The 15273-nt window shown below is 32.2% G+C and overlaps 1 protein-coding gene across 1 annotated transcript in view; it reads left to right on the forward strand.

Moving 5' to 3' along the window:
- LOC122522854 (probable G-protein coupled receptor Mth-like 1) overlaps positions 1-15273 on the forward strand; it is a 97159-nt gene that overhangs the window by 50202 nt on the left and 31684 nt on the right. The gene's annotated exons all lie outside the window — the stretch shown is intronic.

Here is a 15273-nt window from a genome sequence, read left to right on the forward strand (position 1 = left end):
TTTTTATATTATATTACTTTAAATTATCTATTAAAAAATAAATATTACCTATATGAAACTTTTTATTAACCAAATATAAAATAACTGTTATAACCCTTTGCACACCTTAATTTCAGATTGAAACATTTGAAATTATTATAGCAATTGCGTTATATAATATAATATTGAGTGTGACTCGACATAGAAGTAATAAGTGATTTAAAAATTGAACTTTTATAACAAAATAAAATTGTTAACTTAAAACAAAAAAGAAAATAATTTAAAAGATTAAACTTTACAAAAATAAATTGTATTTATAATAATTAACAATTTCATTCAAGCCCTGTTTCTCTGAATAAAAGAAATCGTAGATCATTACAATACTTATTATAATACATTAACCCCATTTTACACCATCACAATAATACACAATGAAACTCCTACAACAGTATAAATTATAATATTACGAGTTTCACATAATTTAATATAATTTGTTTCCGGGTTAGAAAATAAATATTAGATTATGCATTATTCAACAAAAATTTCTAATATTCTCCTCTAACAACTGAGAAAAGTCATTCAAAATGAAAATGTTCTACCGTTGAAGATATTCGCATTTAACACTACCCGCACAGTTATAAATTCTAAGAAAACGCTTCAGGCGAATCTTCTCGAGGGAGAACGAAGAGAGAAAAAGAGAGAGAGAGAGAGAAAGAGAGAGAGAGAGAGAGAAAGAGAGAGGGAGTGTATGCTCATGTTGGAGGCCAGATCACGTTCGAGATTAAGTTCTGTTCACCGCAAGAGAGTATTGCATGTGTGTGAGAAAAAGAGAGAGACAGAGAGAGAGAGGAAATATCAAGGTGAGAGATGGGATCAAGATCACTCGGTCGATTGGTTAATGCGATGCAACACGGTCGCCATAACGGGTCCTTTCAGCGTCTCTTTTTTTCTCTTTCTTTTCTTTCTTTTTATGTTTATATCTTTATCTTTTAATTTTTTTTTTTCATCACCTCATTTTTCATCCTCCTTTCTAGAATCCATCATATTTTATCTAACATTATCAATTATTTCGTTAAATTGTTATTGACTCGTTCGGAAGCACAAAAGAGGAAGGGAGGTTTAATCAAGTAAACAAAAATTACAAAAATTAATAATTTTCATTGATTTGTTTTTTTTAATCAGATGTGTTTATAACGTCTTTATTTGCAATAATCGGTTTTGTAATAAAAACAAGATATTAAAACGCAAGTATTTATCGTGATGTTGGTTGTATTTTAAAAATTTTCAGGATTTTCGCGTTTTTGGCAGGTGCAGAAAATAAAATGAAACGAAACGACGAGTAAATCTTGTAATAACTAAAAAGAGTATTATGTGGTTCATTAAAATTTACAAAAAATATCAATTAATTGATTTAACCCGTTAGCTTCTGAACGAATCGATTAATAATCACTGTTGTGAGACTCAATTCATTCGAAAATGTTATTTTATACCAATAACGATTATTTTACTCTTGTTATTTATTTTTTTGTATTGCCTATCTATCGAGGAAATCTAATATTGCAGGTTGGTTTGGTTAATTAAAATGAAACAAGGAAGATAATAATGAGTCGTTATTATACCGAGGAAAGTATTTCCATCAAAATATAATTAATGACCTGTACGTTTCGGTTTTTGAAAGTAATTACAGTTTTCTTTTAAATTGGTAAGAGATGAAAACACGTGAAATATGAACTGATTGAAAACAAGGTAATGGGAACTGTTCTGTAATCATAATTAATTATGATTACATGTGATCGATGTTACAATACCCATGCATGTACATTTTTACATAATGTTTCTTTTCTTCTTTTATCTTCTCGTCCTCACTTGACGCAATCTTATTCAGTTAAAAATTTTCTTAAGAACCATTTCTTTATTTCTTAACATTATTTCATTAAATTTTAATACTCACGCGTATAGATCGATTCTTTTACCTCGTTATTAATGTAAAGAAGTTTCATTCATGGGTCATCCATAGGATAAATAAAACGAATATCGTGTCAGAGGTTTTTACATTGTTTTTCTCTGTACATTTTCCTAAATAAAAACTCACAGGTATTGCTAACGAGTGCATCCGTTTATTCAACTAACCTTTTTTTTTTGGTAAAAAACAAATAAAATCGTCGTACATTTCTGTTATTATTTTTTTCTTTTTTTGGAAATCGATACTTCGCTCGTATCCTAGCGAATGCAGAGAGACAATCGTAAAACGTATAGAGAACGAAATAGAAGGGAAGGTGACACGTGTATACGTGTTATAGAGATATATATGTATACATATACGTAAACACGCATATGGTGAGGAAGGGAAAAGGAAGAGGGAGAGAGAGAGAGAGAGAATATGCTCGCGGTTGAAACGTCAGCGACACGTGCGTGCGTTGTATCCACTTGTTGAAGTGTCAGTGACAGCACGTTCACGGTTAACCTTCCCTACTCTCCTGCTTCGCTTTCCTGATTTCCGAGCTGGAAAATTACCCTTCCTCGTTATTTGCACATCCGAAATTCGGTATCTTTTTTCCGCTCACTATTATGGAAATAATTTAATACGATATTTTATTTCCCCACAAAATTCGATCTTTTTCGTTTTATATTTTTTCGTATACGAGTTCGTTGTATTATTTTACATAACATAATTTTATTTTAATGAATTATATAATGTGTACCTAATACTAATACTCGAAAGCTAGCTTTTATAAAACTATGTTGATTAAAGGTTAGTAAGAAATCGTCAATGAAGAGTTCATTTCATTCACCGTTATCTTTTATTACTCGTGTGAGGCTCGTAGATTATATGCATGGGTTTCTTTTTTTCTTTTTCCTTTTTTTTTCTTTTTCTGTTAGATCAACCATCCCGAGTTTGCAACTCTTTTCTCTCTCTCACGCGCTCAAGTACGTTCCGAGATATCATTAAATTACCTAACGTCCGAGCAATTCCCACGGTCGGCGAGTGTGAAACGAGAACTGTGTGTAACAAGTGTATACACATAGCTGAGGTTAAACGAATTTTCAGTCTAAAAGCTAACCGTTATTGCTGCACCTCAACGTGAACCTCTACCTGTTATAATTTGTTAAATAGATTTTGTAAATGGGACACCTTGTAGAAAAAATGCAAACCTCCTCATAATTTCATTCAAATATTGACCGAATGAAGAAAAGCGTATCATTAACGCTAGAACTACCATAGCTTTCAAAATGATTGGTTTTATATAAGGGATTTTTATTTTTCTTATTTTTCATTTCCTTTTTCTTTCCTTTCCAATAATATATATATTGAAAAACTATTGAATTAGTTTTGGTAGAAATAAATTCGTTTATTCTTTTCTCGATATGGTTCTAGTATTAATTAGATTATATTGAAATTATAAAATAATAAGAATTGTCGTAGATTAAAAATAGAACTATAGACGTCTATCGACAGTTTCTCCCTGGATTCTCATCGAATGCCAAGTGACCTCGATACGAGAATCTAGGTTAGCGGCGTGTAAATTTAGCAAATGACATATCACGAATTGATGAAGGGAAAAGTTTCGGGTAACCCCGTCGAAATGATTTATTCAATTGATCGGATTAGGTATCGGATTTTTAAAGAACTATTGTTAGAATGACTTCACATTAAAATTAACTAAGTAAACTAAGAGATAAAGTCAACAAAGCTTGATACAGATAGCAAGCAAGAGACAAGTAAGTCAATGAAGAAAGTTAGACATAGGGTAGAGTCCGTAGGGTAGAAACGTAGTAAAGTCCAGTTATCCACTAGGGTACAGAGAGAAATAGCCTTAGAAATACACTGGAACACGTTAATCGTAAGCAAATGCGGGTGAGCTGCGGATGGTAAACCAAAAGCAATGACCGCAAACGTGACGGTTGGTTCTAGTCTCTCCTAGTCTCTCTAGTCTCTCAGTCTTATGTTAGTTCTATTACTAACAACGTTTCTACCTACATACCTACCTACCTACCTACGTACGTACCTACCTACCTACCTACCTACCTACCTGACTCTATCTATCTACCTATTCTCCGAAACAGATCCCGAAGAAGTTTCTACTTGTGTCCCTAGCATATCCTAATCCGAAGATCCACTTGCCCTATGTTCTTCACTCCAACGATAACTACTAACCCAACGCTATTTCGGGTACAACTTTAGCACCGATTCTAATCGGATTTCCTTTACCCAACTACGAAACTTTAATCAAATAAATTATCCAGGAACGAAAAAATAAGCAAACGGATAAGAAGTCGTATTTTTTTATACACCTGGCGTTTTTTTTTTCCTTTACTCTGATTACGATATAGTATTACTTTCTAAGTTATCGATATTTTTCATAATTTTTCTTTTTTTTTTCTTTTTGAACTAATCGTTATCGTAGTTTGTTCTACTCGTAAGAAAAAATTAGAATTCGTTCGACGATTTTACAGATCTTTCTTACCTTCTTTCTTTTTCTCTTTTACCAAGATCGTAGGTTAATGACTTTCCTCCAACTGGTTTCTTTCCTTACCACGTTTCGCTTCTCCTTTCTTATTTTTCCCGGCAGAACTGCTCGTTACGCGTTAGATAATGCATGCAAATTACGTTAGCGTAACGTGACTACCGGCCGTGGAAGTTGGTTCTCCCATGTCGTTTTCGACGCTCTCGAACTTATACTAAGCGTCATAGTTTTATTTTTTACTGTGAACAACTTCTTTATGGTATTCTTACGTCATTCGAGACCATAAGTACAGTATGAAAATTAATTTCATATATATTTTTTTTAATTGAAACCTTCGTATTATTTTTTTATTTATTTAATTCAATTGTTATAAATGAAACTTTCAAGTTAAACTCGTTAAATATTTAATTAAGATATACTTATATATTTATTTCTAAATTTTCTTCATTCTGAATACACCATATGAATTATTTCCAAGCAAAAATCTAATAAGCATAACCGTGTACGATTTTAAAGGACACTATGTGTATGAATAAATTAATTATTTTCCACATGATAATACGAGTTTAACTTCTATCGCACATGGAGGCCACGCACGTTCTTTTTTTATTTTATTTTATTTATTTATTTATTTTTCTTTCAAATTTCTATGCTTCGTAGAACATAGAAATTATTTTCTACGTATTGATATTCTTGTAAATGTTTTCTTAGTTAATAAAACCTTGTGTAGAGCAGTTTGTCGTTTCGAGTATAACCTTTCGACGAAAAGACGAAGGGACGAATTTTACCCACGTAAAGATAGACACGACGCGTTCCGCATCTTTGCAACAGGCGCATCGGCTTTGGCTTTTAACAAGATGCATCTTACTGCAGCTGCAACTTAGTACCATCGAATCATTTTCGATGTCCATTATACGACACTCCGAAATAACTATTTTCGAAATATTTCTAATCGAATGAATCCTACGATATTTTATGATCTTTTGTAAAATAAAATATACATTTTGTGAAGAAATTTTCCAACAAATTTTTCAAACGCTAAGAATCGATTCCGGTGCAATGATCGATCGACCCTAAATACCTCGACGAACTTGATCTCGAAGTGCAGAAAAAGTTGTTTGACCATGGTCGATGAGAAAGAATGCGGTAACTAACTTTAACGTAGTGAGTATGAAAAATCGATTTTTATGGCCGATTAAACATTCGATTTTCATTTATATTTTAATATAAATTTATACTGCTAATATATTTTACTAAAGTGTATTGTAAATTAATTAAAAACCTACCAGAAATATAATGTTCACGCTTTTAACATTATCTCGCGATAATTCGAATAATTTGTATTTTCTCTTTCTTTTTCACCAAAATATTTCATTTTTAGGTAATTACGAGTAGTACGAAATTGCGCAATGTTTGTTTTTAACGGTTTAAAGTAATTACGAGCTGTCTTCAAAAGATGAATTTTAATCATTTTCATTTTTATTATCATAATTCGAGCGTGATGATAATTAACGCATCTATTATGATTTATTATAATTCACGTTTTATCTTTTGGTCTAAACAAAAAAGAAGAATGAAAAAAGGATTAAAATACAGATTTGAACAGTTATTTAATTCGAGTAGTAGAGACTCTCGCGATTTTATCGTCGAGCGACTTGCAGATATGCTCGAACGATTACAAATGTTTTCATTGTACGTTCTGAAAATGGTACGCTTGAATAAACCTTATACCTCAGTCGCTAATTATCACCCAAGAAGAAACGAGAACGAGGAGAAAAATAGAGAGAGGAATGGAAAGGAAGAATAAAAGTCGTGGACATTTTACCGTTAGTATTCTACTAAAAGTAAGAGAGTTTCTTCATCGGTGGATTACGGTGAAAAGTTAGCACTGGAAAGTGCAGCAAAAAGTGATACAAAATTACGAATTCTGGAGAGTGTCTTTTATTAGTACGAGACTTCTGTTTTCTCTCATTGATATCCCACCGATCGTGAGAATTTGAAAAATTCAATTATCTAATTACCACTAAATTACATGATTTAACAGCCATTTTGTATTAGATCTGTTGTATATCAATTATTATATAGTTTTGTGCATACAATTCGAATCTTTTTTTTTTAAATGTACTATCACGTTAGATTTTTAATTAATGTATAATGCTATTAGAATTCTATGTGAAACTTTAAATATTTATACTCAGTAGAATTTTTTGAAACTATTCCATGTATCTAAATACTGAGATCATTTTATTGGGAAAAACTAATTTTGCAACACAAAATTAGATAAATTCACATATTTATCAGTTCTAAGTGTAATCGTTTTAATGCATTTAAAATCATTAACGTGCATCAATATTGTATTTCATGAGTATGTATTAGTATTGTATATGTAGAAAAGATGATGTGATAGAGAAAAACGGGAATTTTTATTGAATTAAATACACCAAAAATTATATAATTATATTTCAATCCACAAATAAAGAAAAATAAAATTGAAATTTGTTAACTAGTGTTATTAACAGGAATACCGAATGTATCTTAATTTTATATGAAAAATATTAGTATCAATTTGCTTGAAATCTTTTATCTTATAAAATCGGTTAGACAATCGTGTCAGAAAAATTCTGACAAAAGTAAAAGGATCTTAATTCAATGTAATCTAAATAAATATCTTATAAAATAATACAGTATTTACTATTGATAGAAATCAACATGGTAGATAGTGGTTAGGACTCTTGGAATTTAGAGATAAGGTCATCGAGGACGACGTGTAATGCATTCTATGCACGTGGATGCACTTTATATGCAAGTTTCGTCTCTAGTTGAACCGCCGAACCGCCTTTATTTCGAAAATTCCACATACCTTCTCTGAAATAACGGGTTCCTAGTTCGTCGTCCTCATCTTCCACCTCATACTCGTCTTCCTCATCCTCGTCATTTCCTATTTCTTCATCCTAAGCCGACTACTCTCATCTAAGAAATTTCCCTCTTTGCACCGTTACTAAAAAGGTACCGTTTTACGTTCCTTGTGTTTTAATAAATACGCCAGGACAAGTTGATAACTCTCAAGGAAAAAGGAAAATGAGAAAAAGGGAAGGAAAAGGAGGAAAAAGAAATTTTTAACCCTTGATAATATTGTCTCATAGAATCACGTACCCGACGTCTTTGGTAATCTACACCAATTTTTGTAGTATTACATATATAAAACCAAGACCTGAAGGAAATGGTTAAAATGTTCAATTGGTTTTTATCTAACAGTTGAAATAATTCTTTATTCATTTACATTTAATCCTTTAAGAATTTCTTAAATAATGTTAAGTAAATGACAAATAATTTCAATTTCAATATATAATATATATATATTACTTTAAAATATCTATTAAAAAATAAGTATTACCTACAAAACTTTTTATTAAACAAATATAAAATAACTGTTATAACCCTTTGCACTTTTCAATTTAAAATTTAAGCGTTTTGAAATTATTTTAAAAATAGTCTTATATAATGTCGAGTCACGCTCGACATAGTAATGATAAAAATGAAAATAGAACTTTAGGAACAAAATTAAAATGTTAATGTACAAAGTTAACTTAAAACAAAACCAAAAAAAAAAGAAAAAATAATTGAAAAGTTTTATTTTTATCAAAATAAGTTTTATTTATAAAAGTTTAAAGTTTCATTTAAGTCCTGCTTACAACATCAACCCCCTCTCCCTACCCACCACTATGCTATTTTACCAAAATCTGTCTTTTTTCTGTTAAATATACGAGAAAAGATTTTTCATAGAAAGGATTGTATTAATGAAATGTTAGGAAAGTGAAGAATATCAAGAAACATAGTGGCCCTTCGTTTGGTGTAATCGTTAACCCATTGTCCATGTATATTGGATTAAAGGGTGCTTCAGTGCTTGATACCACGTACAGTGGTTCTCAAGCGGATAAACAAAAAGGAAGAAGATTGAATTACCTTGAATTACCCCAAAAAATAAAATTCTTTTTCAATAACGTCAAAAGATAAATGAAAGGAAAGAAAGTATATTTCGTAGGAATCAGGATGCGACGTGATAATGGAAGAATATCGTTTTCATGGAAAAACGACAACGTTACCAGGGCTGTTTGCCAGACGATACTTGTCACCTCGAATGCGACGCATTTGAATTATTCAAGTAACCTCGCACATCGTGCCAGTTGCCTGTCAACTTGACGCGTTAGATACGTTTTTCTCTGTCATTCCTTTCTTCAACGCCCCCTCTTCCCCCACCCGCACCCCTATCTATTTCGCTTGTTAATTTGAAGAAAAATTAAATTGTCAAAAGATGAACACAAACGTGACCCACATCTTATTAAAACAAAGGATAGAAGTCAAATCCTAAATTAATCGAAGAATCTTTCAATTTCGTATGTAATTTACATAAGTTCATCTATTCATATATAATAAAGCATAATAAACCGATCGAACTAGTTTGCAGGTTATCGATCTTACCCATACGTTAAACGATTCATTGCGGTATAATCGGTGGTGGTTAAAACGAGGATTGTGCTAGTTCAGGAGTAACAGCAAATGCCTTGTTCGCACTGCTGTTCGAATTATCCACTCGAAATCACGAATCTCTCTCGGAGAATTTGTCGCTCGTTTCTCTGGACGAGAGAGAGAGAGAGAGAGAGAGAGAGAGAAAGAGAAAGGGAGAGAAAGAGGAAAAGTTCTTTCTCCCTTTACCCACCACCTACTCTACCCTATCTTTCCTTCCTTCCTTTCTTCCTTCCTTCGCGAGCATTCGCTCAAATCAGATTTTCCAGCTCTTAACGCCCTGTCACTTCTGGCTTTGCAAGCTCGTCGCTCGCTTCAAGAATCACGTCGACGTCCGTCAGGTCGGTTTATTGCATTTTCAGCGGGTTCCGTCTCGTTTTCACGCTTTGTTTCGTTCTCCTTCCTACCCTTATATACCATTCTTATTCACCGATCGTAGACCTTTATGCGTATTCGCCAAAGTGCTGCCTCTTTTCTTGCACCCATGCACCCATGCACCATACGAATCATCATTCTTCGTTTTCTGTCTCTGTTTTTTTTTTTGTTGTTTTCTTACGCCACGTTGGTCAGAACATGTAAACTCGACGTTTCGAACATCCCATTTTCTTCTCTTCTCAGATTTGCTCAACTTTAACTTCATCCTAGAAATCTTTTTACATCCAAATCCGTATCACCTAACATATCCAGTTCTAAATATGCTAATGATTATTCCTTAGGGCTTGTCCAATGCTTGTCAAGGATATCTAACTAAGAAGCACTCAGCAAGACTTTAGACACTCCACCTTCTCTCTTTCTTTCGGTTTCTTTATTCATGAGACTGTTGAAAACGTTTCGAACTTTCTACTTCCTTCCTTCCTTCTTTCTTTCCTCTTCCTCCTCCTCCTCCTCCATGAAACGTGTATCAAATTTAATCTGGCTTTGGACAATGCAATTTATTTCCGAGAAACTTTTAGCAATGAAAACAATTTGTAAGGAAACACTTTGCTTAGAAATTTCTATTAACCGAAGAAAATATTGTTGCACGATCGTTACCTTGATTGATATTTCTATATCGTTACTATCGAATAGGCCCGTTGAATCAATATTAAATAGGATAACGATGAAATTTATTGATAAAAGAATTTTACAAAGGAATCATTCGATAAGAGATATTTCGGATCTTTCGACAGAATAGTTAATGATTTTGGAAGATCTTTTTCCTTGAATAACAACTGTGATGTTACCAACTGGTAACTACTTTTTAACTTATTGACTTATTAACATAACACATAAACATTTTGATTGTTCGGACTAATATATCAGATCATTAAGCGTGAAATATTCGTTTTCCAATTGAAAGTAAACGAAATAATCGGACGTTTAATAACTAAAGACCTAATACAAACCAATATACACGTAGGAATGTATAAAATAACTGTGTTTAATCAGTTGAACGAGAATATGAAGGTTTCTAGCATTAGTTGTGTGGGATTTGTGCATAATGAGATGATATATACGTGAATCGATAATTATTGCAAGATACAAAGTTATACCCAGTTTTAGGTAAATTCGATTTACGTTAAGTGACTTTCATCGATCCCACATGTCGCGTTGCTTCAGAATATGATTGTATTAGTTCCGTTTTGTGTTAGAGCGATAAAAGGGCTTTCAATATTTTCGAAAAACGAGATGACATACGTTACGTCTTGACGTAACAATTACTTTGAATGATAAATTTAGGATATACAACCACACCCTGTGTATACTTACGCAGTTAGTTTAAACAAAATCGGAAGGAAGAAGAAAAAATAAACGAGAAAAGATTGACAAGCGGATATTAAAGGAAGTAATCAGGAGGATGATCCTTCAACATTTTTGATATAACGTCGGGTAATCAATCCTTCGTTTTCGGTGGTTGCTTGTAAAAGACGCTATTACATATAGTGAATGAAGGTAAGCAACTCTGACGACAACGTAGAGGCTTTCACGGGAATTGAAGATGCGCCTTTGCGAAAGATGAGAAAGCAAGGAAGAAAAGTAGACTCGCGAACGCGAAGAGACGTGCCAACAGGAAGAACGTAAGAAGAGTAGAAGAGGAAGAGGAAGAGGAAGATGCTTGCCCTCGTGAGTCTACCAATCCATTAGAGAGAAAGAGTCTCTCTTTCTCTCTCACTCTCTCTTTCCTCCCTTATTCTCTCTTTCATTTTCTTTTTTTACCCGTGGTTTGCCTCGCAAATATTTGCTATATAAATCTAACCGGCAAAATGGTCGCAAACCTCGAACCCTCCAACAACGAGTAACAGATTTCTTAAATCGTGCCATTCGTGTACCTTAAAAAGTACATATTCCACGTGGAAGATTATCAAAGTACAAATTTGATATTAAGTTTTTCCTAAGTGATATTAAAAATTTATCTCTCTTTCGCGTAATTTTTCGATTCTTCTACAATTAGCTTTATAATCTGAAAAAACAAAGCCTTAAAAATGAATAGAATAATTTATTTGTATCTTTAAAAATATCATAATAATGAATTATTTGTTCGTTTATCATTTAGAATAGGTTCGAGAAATTATTACAAGACGAAGATAATGATTTTTGGTAGAAAGATTTTCTGCCAGATTAAAAATAAAATTATCAAAGTATAAATTTGATATTAAGTTTTTGCTAAGTGATATTAAAAATCTATCTCTTTTTCGCGTAATTTTTCGATTATTCTACAATTAGCTTTATAGTCTGAAGAAACAAAGCTTTAAAATTGAGTAGAATAATTTGTTTGGATCTTTAAAAAGATCATAATAATGAATTATTTGTTCATTTATCATTTAGAATAGGTTCGAGAAATTATTACAACACGAAGATAATGATTTTTGGTAGAAGAATTTTCTGACAGATTAAAAATCGTTGACAGTTATCAAGGAAAAAACTTGGCTACCAAGCCAACGAACAACTCCAAGCTAGTCCTTTCATATTCGATAATACGACGAGTCACCAACGACAAACCTAGCTAGGCTTTTCTATGGCATACTATGTAGTAGGTTTCGAACGTGGTGTTCAGTTGGCAACAATACGTCGTCGGACCAATGAAACACTAGCGTTTTGCAACTTTGAACTCGTGCCAAACGTCGCATCTGTGTTTTTTAAATGCACGCGGGAGTAGAGGAAAAGGAAACAACAAGTTGGCCCTTTTCGACAGTGTACACTTTATTTTATATTCATAAGATTTCCTAAGCTTTTCATTCCGAATTTTTCTTCCCTCCTTATTTCAAAAATATCGTACAATGTATTTAAACAAAAATCGTAACTCTGTATCGATAAATATCGAGTATACAGAATCAGGGATTGAATATACCTATATATATTCCAGAATGAATTTTTATGCTCCACTTTTTTCAAATCTTTAAACTGACCTAATACAAACGTAGAATCTTTTTCTTTTTAATCTTCTTTTTTGTTCTTTTTTTGATATAAATAATTGAAAGAAAACTAATGAACGTTTTAATTCAATCTTGAAACGCTTTTGTCCCAGCTGAAAACTTTCGACCCATCTTGTTCACTCCGTGTTAGGTGGTAAAGTTCTATTAAGTTTCTAAAAAGGGAGAACGTTTCGTATAAAGAAAGATTCCTAATTGAATTAGAGGATTAATTGAGTACTTCGTTTCGAAAATCGACTCTCGTCACAGTCCTACCAATTACCAAGCATTTTCTTCTCTCTTTCTTGTACTTCTCTCATCAGTTCCATTCCCTCTTCCTCCTTCACCTCCCTTCTTCTTTTTCGGAAGAGTAGACAACACGAAAAGAAGAACGAAGCTTTCGTGTCTTCTATCTTCCTCTCTTTCTCTTTCTCTTTCTTTCTTTCTTTCTTTCTTCGAAATCGTATGACTCGACTTGTTAACAGGAAATTGAAGGTCGAGTAAAAAGGGAGGGAAAGAGGGTGGTAGTTGCGGGTTGGGTGAGCTTGTGCCTGGCAGTACGTCGAAAAAAAATATAAAAAGAAGTTGGAGGAGAAGAAGAAGAAGAAGAAGAAGAAGAAGAGAGTCTCGGATAAATGAGTTAAGTCTAAAGCTCTGAACGTAAGAACGTCTAGGAAAGAATAAAAAAGATATGAGAAAGAACGAAAGAAAGAGATAGAGAGAGAAAACAATAATGTCTCTCTCGCTTACGATGCAATTTTTCTTCTTTTTTATTTCTTTTTTCCTATTATTTTTTTTCTTTTTTTTTTCTTTTTTTTGGTACTTCCTACAAAATGCTACTTTTCTTCTCCTTGAGTATTTCTTTGACGTTACTAATCTCGTTAGAGATCTCGACGATGAGCAGATCCTTTCTTTAAGACATTGCTAAATCAATCTTTAAGATCTTTCTGTTCGCAGATACAGGTCGAGGAGGGGGAGGGGTCATAAGTTGTTCTTAAGTGATATTAATAAAATATATTTTTTCCTTTTCCATGATTTTCAAATTAATTTCATTTTGGGTAGATACATTTTTCAAATCACGTAAAAAAGATCTTTAGTTGATAATATAATCACAATCGTATTCTTTCGTTTATTATTTATATATCAATTTCAATAATAACGTGGAATAATTTCAATAAATGATTTTTGATAGACACATTTTCTGGGTAATTAAAGTCGTTGATAATTTTAAAAAATCGATTGTTTTTTCTTTTTTTAAATAATAGATCGTATAATAGAAATCCTCAGGAATTTTTTATTCATATGTTTCACCGGTGTGTATAAATTTTTGGGATAAAAAATAGATCGATTTGTATATATTTGTTCGACTTGCAATATTTAAGTAAAAGATATTGAATTGTCGAACGAGATGGGCAGGATCATTCACAGAATGTTAATTAAGACTGGACGTGATTAAAACCGATGTTTCTTTCTTGCTTACACGAACTCTCTTTAGCCGTAGAATCTTTTAAAATTAGCTTTCGAAGTTCACCCTTCGTACTTCCGCCCTTTGATACGTCCTGACTCATCAAAGAGGACGCGTACGAGCTTTATTTTCCTCTATCTGTCTCTCTTTCTCTCGTTTTCTTTTTCGTTTTGTGTGTGTATATATATATAAATTAAAAAACGAAGAAAATAATGATAGGTGCTTTATTACTCGTGTAACTTGATACTTTTTATATCACCGATTACACTAGTTAACAGTCATTTTACACACACACACACACACACACATCTGATATATTATATATCAATTATTAGAATCTGCCTTTTAAAATGTATTAACATTTTTAAGCTATTTTAAGCATATTTAGATATTCTTATATTAAGTTTTTGAATAATTAAAATTTTTTAATTGTTTTTATGAAAGGGTAAGTGTAATTTTACAATTTTCAAAAAAATCGAAATAGTATTTGTTTAAACTATGAAATACTGTAACCTCATAAGAAAAAGGTGATTTTCCATGAAATTCTGCAATTCCAAATTAAATAAATCCACATATCTATTAGTTGTAAGTGTAATTGTTTTGATGAATTTAAAATCATTAATGTGCCATTGCATTTTATTAAGTCATTAACACGTTCTATGCCACGTGTACCATTTATGGTACACGTTAAACTTGACCACCAGGCCACGTGTACCACCGGTGGTACACGTAGTCATATTTATTTAATGCGCTAAACATCAAATGGCTTGAACGACAAGTCAGGCAAAAATGGCTTGGGACGGAACGTGTTAATCATAAAATGTCTGATTTCAAATTAAAAGTAATAGAAATGATCGGACGGTTTCATACTTATGATTTAATATTTCATGCGCGTGTATTAGTATTGTATAATTATTAAGCACCCCAAAAATTAGGGAGTATAATCAATTAACAGAAGAAAAAAAAAAGGTTAAAATTGGTTGACTGGTGTTATTCTTCTCAAAATTGTTTTTACTTAAAATGAATCGTATCCATTGTAAACTTAATGCTATATTCTTTCTCTTTCAATTTTACGGCAAAGAATGAAAAGGAAAAACAGATCTTTTTATTTCTTTAATGAAAAGAAAAACGAAAAACAGAGGAAGAGAGAGAGAGAGAGAGAGAGAGAAAGAAGCAGAAGGGTGATAAATTTTAATTAACTTTGCTTGTATCGTTGAGAGAAAATGAGAGAGAGAGAAAGACAGCAAGCACTCATCGCGTGGGTGGATACATTTAAAAGGCTTGCACCGTAGGCTGAGCTTTCACGGATTCTCCCCTTCTGTTACCTTAACTAAAGTCTAATTAAAAAGGTATCGAATTTATTCGACCATGTCGTCTTATGATTTATAACACGACATAAATCATACATTTCTTTTATGTTTTTTTTTATTTTCTTTTTTTTGTTTTTTTT

The sequence above is a fragment of the Polistes fuscatus genome, unplaced genomic scaffold (genome assembly GCF_010416935.1).
Source record: "Polistes fuscatus isolate 324 unplaced genomic scaffold, CU_Pfus_HIC Scaffold6, whole genome shotgun sequence".
In the NCBI taxonomy this organism is placed as follows: Eukaryota; Metazoa; Arthropoda; class Insecta; order Hymenoptera; family Vespidae; genus Polistes; species Polistes fuscatus.